Here is a 6947-nt window from a genome sequence, read left to right on the forward strand (position 1 = left end):
AGTGCCGCAGGAGGCCCCGAGCCTGGCCGGCCGCTGGGCCTGCGCCGCCTCGCCTGCTCTCCCTCGGCGTCGGGCAGCTTTCACACAAAAACTGCGTGTTTCCCTCTAAACAGGGGCGCGCTGCTCAGCCCAGCTGTGGGGAGGAAACGGGGCCGGGGTCGCTGGTAGCCCCGGAGGAAGGCGAGGGAAGCAGGCCGTGGGGAGATGGGTGCTCATAACAGGGACCGGGCGTTGAGGGCACGAAACCAGCCTCCTCCCCGGGCGTCTACAAACGGAGAGCCCCTGGGCATCGCCAACCAGGCCCTTGGTTTGTGCCCTTATGCCTCTTGCAGCAAGAAAGTGGCTCCCGGTGTGCCTGCTGTGGGATTTCTCACCGCCACCAGTGCGTGAGTAGTTTCCTAAAGTTAGCTGACATTTCCAGCACATTTCAATTCTGTTTCTTCTTAGATCAGGGATATAAGTCAGAAGAATGTTGGCATATGACTAAAACGAAGGAAAATCCGCCACTCACATAGTGGAAAGTACGGCAAGAAACAAATCGAAATGAAAAAGACACTATAAATGGGATGCCAGAGATGCTATAAAAATGCATCTGGCACGTACATCCGTGACCCCTTACAGTGCGCCAGCAAGAGAGGAAGACAGCAGTACTGTAAAAACATGCACAGAGATTTAAAAGAACTGCTAAACTCACAATAGTCTAACCTGCTGAAAAAAAGAAACAGTGGAAAGCTCTCAGAAATGCAGTCGGAGTTTTTGCCAGCTTTCCAACCCTTGCCAGCATATTCAGCTGCCTTTCGTCATCTGGATACACAGAAGCCATCTACCAGAATAGCCTGGCTCCTGGTGTGCAGTCTGAACAGGAAGGAGCTCAGCACCTTTCCTGTCCACACCATCCTATTTGTGCTGCCAGCTCTGCATCCTTATCTCAGATAGCTGCTGCACAGCTGTTGCCTAAAACTGGTTGGTTTTAACACGAGCAAGTGGTTTTAAAATAGCCATGTTTTAAGCTGTGCTGTGATCACACATTGGTACATCTTCAGGCCAAAAGTGCTGAAGCCTGTAACCAGTCCTTCTGTGGAATAGCACCTACGCACACAAGTGGTCCCATAGATTTTAATGGAACTATTTGAGTCAGAGCTATTCACCATATAGCAGGGTTGCAGAATATTGTCCCGTGTGCTTATTCCTTGGCAAAAGACGTCAGCTACAGTTTCCTTTTAAGAGGATAATAGTGATTCAAATTAAAATAAGGATTACGCTTTATTCTTTTTACAGGATTGTGGTAAAACTACATATACATTACACCTGATAATTGATTAGTCTGTATCTTGTTGCCTCAGACACACAAGTGTAATGTGTCTCTTGAACATTGCTGAAACACAGATCACATTTTGCTGCCATTTGGCCCATGGTCAGGGATAAGACAAAGTACAAGGCTGTGAAGAAAGCAGCATTGTGATTGTAATTTAAAAAAAAATTCATATCTCCTTGGAAAAAAGTCTGACTATGAACAAGGCAGAAGAGAATTTGATGCGTAGATTGCAATGGTAAAAAAATTGATTTAACGTTTTCCACTTGCTGCTTGAACTGTTGAAATTTTGATGCATGTGGGGGAGACAGTACAGTTTTTTACTGTAAACCCATTGAAACTTACGTCAGTTTTGCTGTTGCCTTAACTGGAAGTAGGTTTAGACACTATTTGACATTGCTTTCTGTTACAAAATAGCATGAAACCATATATGCATAAGTCTGTGTTGTCCACACAGGAAAGAAAGTTCCTTTTGCCTGACCACATGTGTAGGCCATGTAGTAAAGAAAATGCAAAGATGTACAGATAAGATACAGTTATTCTGTACTGTAGCCACGGCGATCTATAGTACCTCAGATTTTCAGATCATCTATATTTCTTTGTATACTTGTAAATGTATCTTAAATTGCTTTGTACGTACCCTGTGGAAGCAGTCATGTGTCCAGAAAGGAAGATGAACTGGCTAGGTATAGGATGAAAGTGGGATATGGTACCTGGATGAAAGTGGGATATGGTTGTATGAAAGGCCAGGATTCAAACATAGATCTATTGAGGCTCTGAAGGCCTGAATCTTCTCCCGCTCCTCTCCACCACACTGTGAACACACATGTTTGCCTCTAGAAACATAGGAGTCCAAACAAGTGAGGCACTGTGCAGGGGCAGTACTTCGGGAGGGTGCACAGCCCGTGCTGCACACCCCACCCACCATCACTACCTTCACCAGACACCCCTCCGCGCTCTGTCTGCTGGGCTGAAGCTGCCCTCCCCGTCCCCTGCACCCCCTGGGACCCAGACCCAGCACCTCTAACCACTGCTGGGGTAAAAACCATCAGACTCGATGTGATTGCTCTTTCTGCTTTTAAATGTGGACAGCAGTGTTTAAAAACCTTAAAACACTTAAAACAACAAAGACAGTGGTTTTAAGGTGATCGAGCACAATTTCACACTGATACGGGCACTTTCGAGGGCCCTGTGCTTCCACCCTTCCCACATGGAAGAGGTGCTTTGGGAAGAGAGCAGCCACTGAAGGCACCTGGACTGCGTGTGTGTCAGTGCTGTTAAAGATCGCAAAATAGGGACCAGTGTAGTCACAAAAACCAGCTGATTTATCTTCAAGGTGGCTCTTGGCCTCAGGAGCCATAAACTGTATTAGTCTGCTTGAAGTGTGGGTGTAACCCCCCCAGACACACATACTCACACAGAGCCCCTGCTGATGAGATCCCAAGCAAACCCACATGCATTTAGGAAGGACAGTGTATGGGCTGGCTCATACCAAACAAGCGCTGACACACATTTACCTGTAGTTTCATCGAAGGACTTTTCTCTACAGTGTACAACAACGGGTTACAGAGGGCCGAGTAGATATACCAAGTTTACTTCTCCTAGAGTGAATTCAGCTGAGTCTTTCTCAGGAGGCACCATAAAAACTTTTAAAATACCTAGAATGAATCGTTCTGGATCTGTTTTTATTTGTGCCAGTGAACCAGGACTAGCTTTGGTGGTGTCAGTGTGGGTGCAGAGGTGTAAAATGGGTGTGAAAGAAGATCAACTGAATTACTGTAAGAACTGAAGGACAGGCTCTAAGATATACATGTGCTCAAAGGCTTTGCAGATTTGCATCTCTAAATAGCTTTTTTCCATTTCTACAAGCAAGCAGCGGGAACAGCTGAGTGCTAAAGAAACAGCTGGCCTTCAGTGATAAGGGCTAGCTGTCACTTCATGGTGAAGTTTGAAAAACTTTATATTTAGAAGCAGAAGGGAGAGCCATCAGCAGCCACACCCCAAAACCTGAACTGTTTGCGGCTTCTTCACTGCCTGCATTTTGCGATTGGAGTGGTACTATTTACATTTTTAAATACAACAATGCCTTCCTTCTCCAAAATCCATCCTGCGGCATGACATGGCATGTGAGATCAGTGACATCAGAACCGCTGACTGCCCTGAGCTGTGGTGAGGGCAGAGCTCGGAAGTTAAGGATCCATAATTCAAGCAACTTCATTCACTATTCCCCTCATATGGCCTTAAAGAAGTAACTAGGCCTCCATACTTTTCAGATTTGGCTCATTGTAGCTACTGCATGTTTCTTTCTTCCATCTTTTTAAATTCCTTACTGTGTCTTATACCTATGTCCAGAAATAACCTCCTTCACTGTGCCTTGGAGTCCCTCCCCCTGTTTCCTTGCATGTTGCAAGGTTTAGGTAATTAGCAAAGAGTTAATTGTCTTCCCACACAGGAGGGGATATGCACTCAGAGCTGGCACTGACAAGTTTCAGCTCCCTCTCTCAGCACCTCAAATCCCATTTAATTTCTCGTCTCACCTGTGATTCAGATCGCTAACTCTGGTTTCCTAGATGCAGAAACTAAAACACCTGAAAGTTGAATAGAAAGAAGTTTCAGAGGTAACAATTTTGTCAGTGTCCAAGCCCAGTTTGAGACACTTTGATTATATCTACCCTGACAAATAAAGCAGGGCCAAAGCCCGTTCTCCATCCCTCATCTCCAATGGCAGATGTCACTGCAGCTGCTTCACCCTGCATCTCCTCTGGGCTGCTAGTGATGCCCATGTGGCTTTTAGTCATCACTTTATGTGTGGTTTGCTTTTTAGTTTTTTTAGTTTGGAGTGGGTTTTTTAAGTTCAGAGTGCCTGAAAGTGTGTGGCAGCCCATCAGAGAGCTGCTTTCAGAGCTTAGAGCCGAAGTTTTGTGACATGAAGGTATGTGGGATATTTGGTTTAATGGGTTGCTGCTACAATGCTGAGGGATTGTGTAGTGTGGAGGAGTCGTGCCTGTGCAGTCTCATCCACTGTGCCTTCTGGATTGGTCCTTGACCTGTCATAGCCCTTGAACTGTACTCAGACATAGGCTTGGAGAGTAGTTTGGTCCAAGGACCATGACAACAAAATAAACAGTATAGATACTGTGAGGTCCTACAGACCTGAGTGACTCCCACACATTTGAGCTGGTGGGCTCTCTACGTGATGCTCACTAGCCCAGCTTGCTGCCTGCTCTTGACCAGTTGTTTGCTGGACTGTTTGAATTACTGACTTTACCAAAACAATTGAATTTATCCTGTCTTTGTTTGGGATTTAGCAAGGGTTTATGAAATGCTATGGAACAGACATGCTTGAAAGTCAAATCTGAAAAAAATAGTACTTCAGACTGAATGCCAGTCCCTCGTAACATTCATTTCTTGTTAATTGCTCTATTATGAAAGACAACATTTGTATCTTAGTGTCCTTGAGAGTTTGGCTGCAGGGACCTCGAATGCCCCTCTTCGCCAGCACTCCCCAGCCAGCGAGACGTGCAGTACCCTGCCGCCAGGCCCTGCAGCCATTTCTGTGATCAGGCATGAAATTATTCTTAACTGATTGAAGTGAGGCATAGACTGAAAAGCTTGAGAGACACTGATTTACTCCATCATCCTGCTTCACCTCAACTCTATTTCACCTAAACCATGCCTGGCAATTTTGGATAGCATTGTCCTAAAATTCTTCACTGATGCTGCCACACACAAAGCACTTTACAAAAGGCAGTGGTATCACTGCTTTCATTTTAAAAGACAAAAAAAGAAATAAGACATAGACAAAACAACTGGCTGGTGTCACTCAGCAAAGGCAGGGCATGAGCTGGGGGGATGACTAGGTGTCCCAGGCCCCAGTTTGGCATGTTCAGCATTACAATACACTGCAGAAGAAAGATTTGTTATATGGTTTTGGATCCAAATCTCAGACATGTCATGACCTTATTAAATTCCTCTGGCATAGGAAAGGGACCCTGTGTACATTTGTATTGCATTAAGCTTCCACAGAATATATAGACTAGTGCAGTGCAAAGAGGCTTTGAAAAAAACATGACTCAGACCCCACTTTGTGTTAGAGTGCTTTTGGGGGGCATGGGCATCTGCCTGAGGTCACTGCTTAAACGAGCTGATTAATTAAGCATTTCTCCTTTATCTGATAAAATTTGCAGTCAGGCCATCTTATTAGGTAATTTCGATATAAGCACATCATACAGCAGTAAAAGCCTCTTCTACCTCATGATCACCTTCGAAGCTGCCTTGATGCTTAGCACCACTGTTGCAGTCCAGGACAGGGAGACAGAGCAGGGTTGTGCACATGTGCTAGCAAACGGAGCTGAAACCTGTCTGTCTTTGGCAAATTCAATGTCCGCTTAAAGAGAACAGGGAGGCAATTGTGGGCTTTGTGAATAAAATCAGTCAGTGGTAACAGTCTCAATGGCATCTACCCCCTGAACATAAAAATTTTCTTACCCAAGGTACTTGCTTCCTGTGTATCTGTGAATCATGTCTGCTGTGTTTATATTTCCAATGAATTTGGACTGCTCTTTGGTCTGGAAATCCATCTAGATATGGAAGAATGAGCTCATGTGTCCTATGGAGAGCAACAAGTAGTTAGCGGCCATTAGTTCACTGAGTATTTATTACAGATGAGGAACCAAGAAAGAAAAAGTTATATTTACAAATTTAAGCATGGAGATTGCTCACTTGGGTGCTTGGACATCCAAAACCAGCTGAGTTGTAAGCTGGGTAAATCAGATTTTGAAATGAGAAGGAAATTAGAGGTGGACTTCTGGTGTCTTTTCATACAGCCATTCTCCAGGAGCCAAGCTATGTGCATCTGGGAGAACAGATTTTTGTTTATCAAAGAATGGATATCTATAACATATTTGTAGGCCTGCAGTAAGTACGTAAGCAAATTGTCGAGTTCTATTCCCAGTAGGGAAAGATTAATGCCTAATGTGGCTGATGCAAATCTACCACCAGCCGTAGGATTCTGTCACTTACTTGTATTAGCCACGATGGATCCAAGTGCATCTGTGACGGGAAGATAGTGGCTGCATCCCATATTGTACAGTAATGATAATACTCTGCATTTCTGTAGCGTGTCCAACTCACGCATTTTAGACTGTTTAGTCAAGATTTGCTAGTTCAGGCCCTTCATAGATATTAGTAATTAGGTAAATAAAATGTTCAGCTGAATGGGGAAGGAATGAGTATTGATCCTGAACCTCATATTGCTAGTATAGTTGGGACAGTGTTATCATGGTAGAGATAAGAGAGCTCATACATACACACATTCGACAGAAGATCAAAACAACCCAGGTGGTAAATAACCTGAACAATTGCTTGCAGCACCTAAAATTAGAGATCAGCACAAAGACTTGGCAGGTGAATAGTCAGCAGATGCTGTCTTATCTCTCTATTTGCTTTGGAAGATTGGGTCTGACCCAAAACATGTTGAAATCAATTTGTATCTTCTCCTTTATTTCGATAGGCTATGCACCAGGCTCTAATCAGTTGTGGGCCTAATTAAATGATTTTCCTCATTGCAAGCTAATTACTCCTATGGAGAAATGAAACTGAATGTTAAATGAGCACTCTGTAGGAACTGTATCTG

The sequence above is a fragment of the Athene cunicularia genome (assembly GCF_003259725.1).
Source record: "Athene cunicularia isolate RWA chromosome 4 unlocalized genomic scaffold, athCun1 chr4_part1, whole genome shotgun sequence".
In the NCBI taxonomy this organism is placed as follows: Eukaryota; Metazoa; Chordata; class Aves; order Strigiformes; family Strigidae; genus Athene; species Athene cunicularia.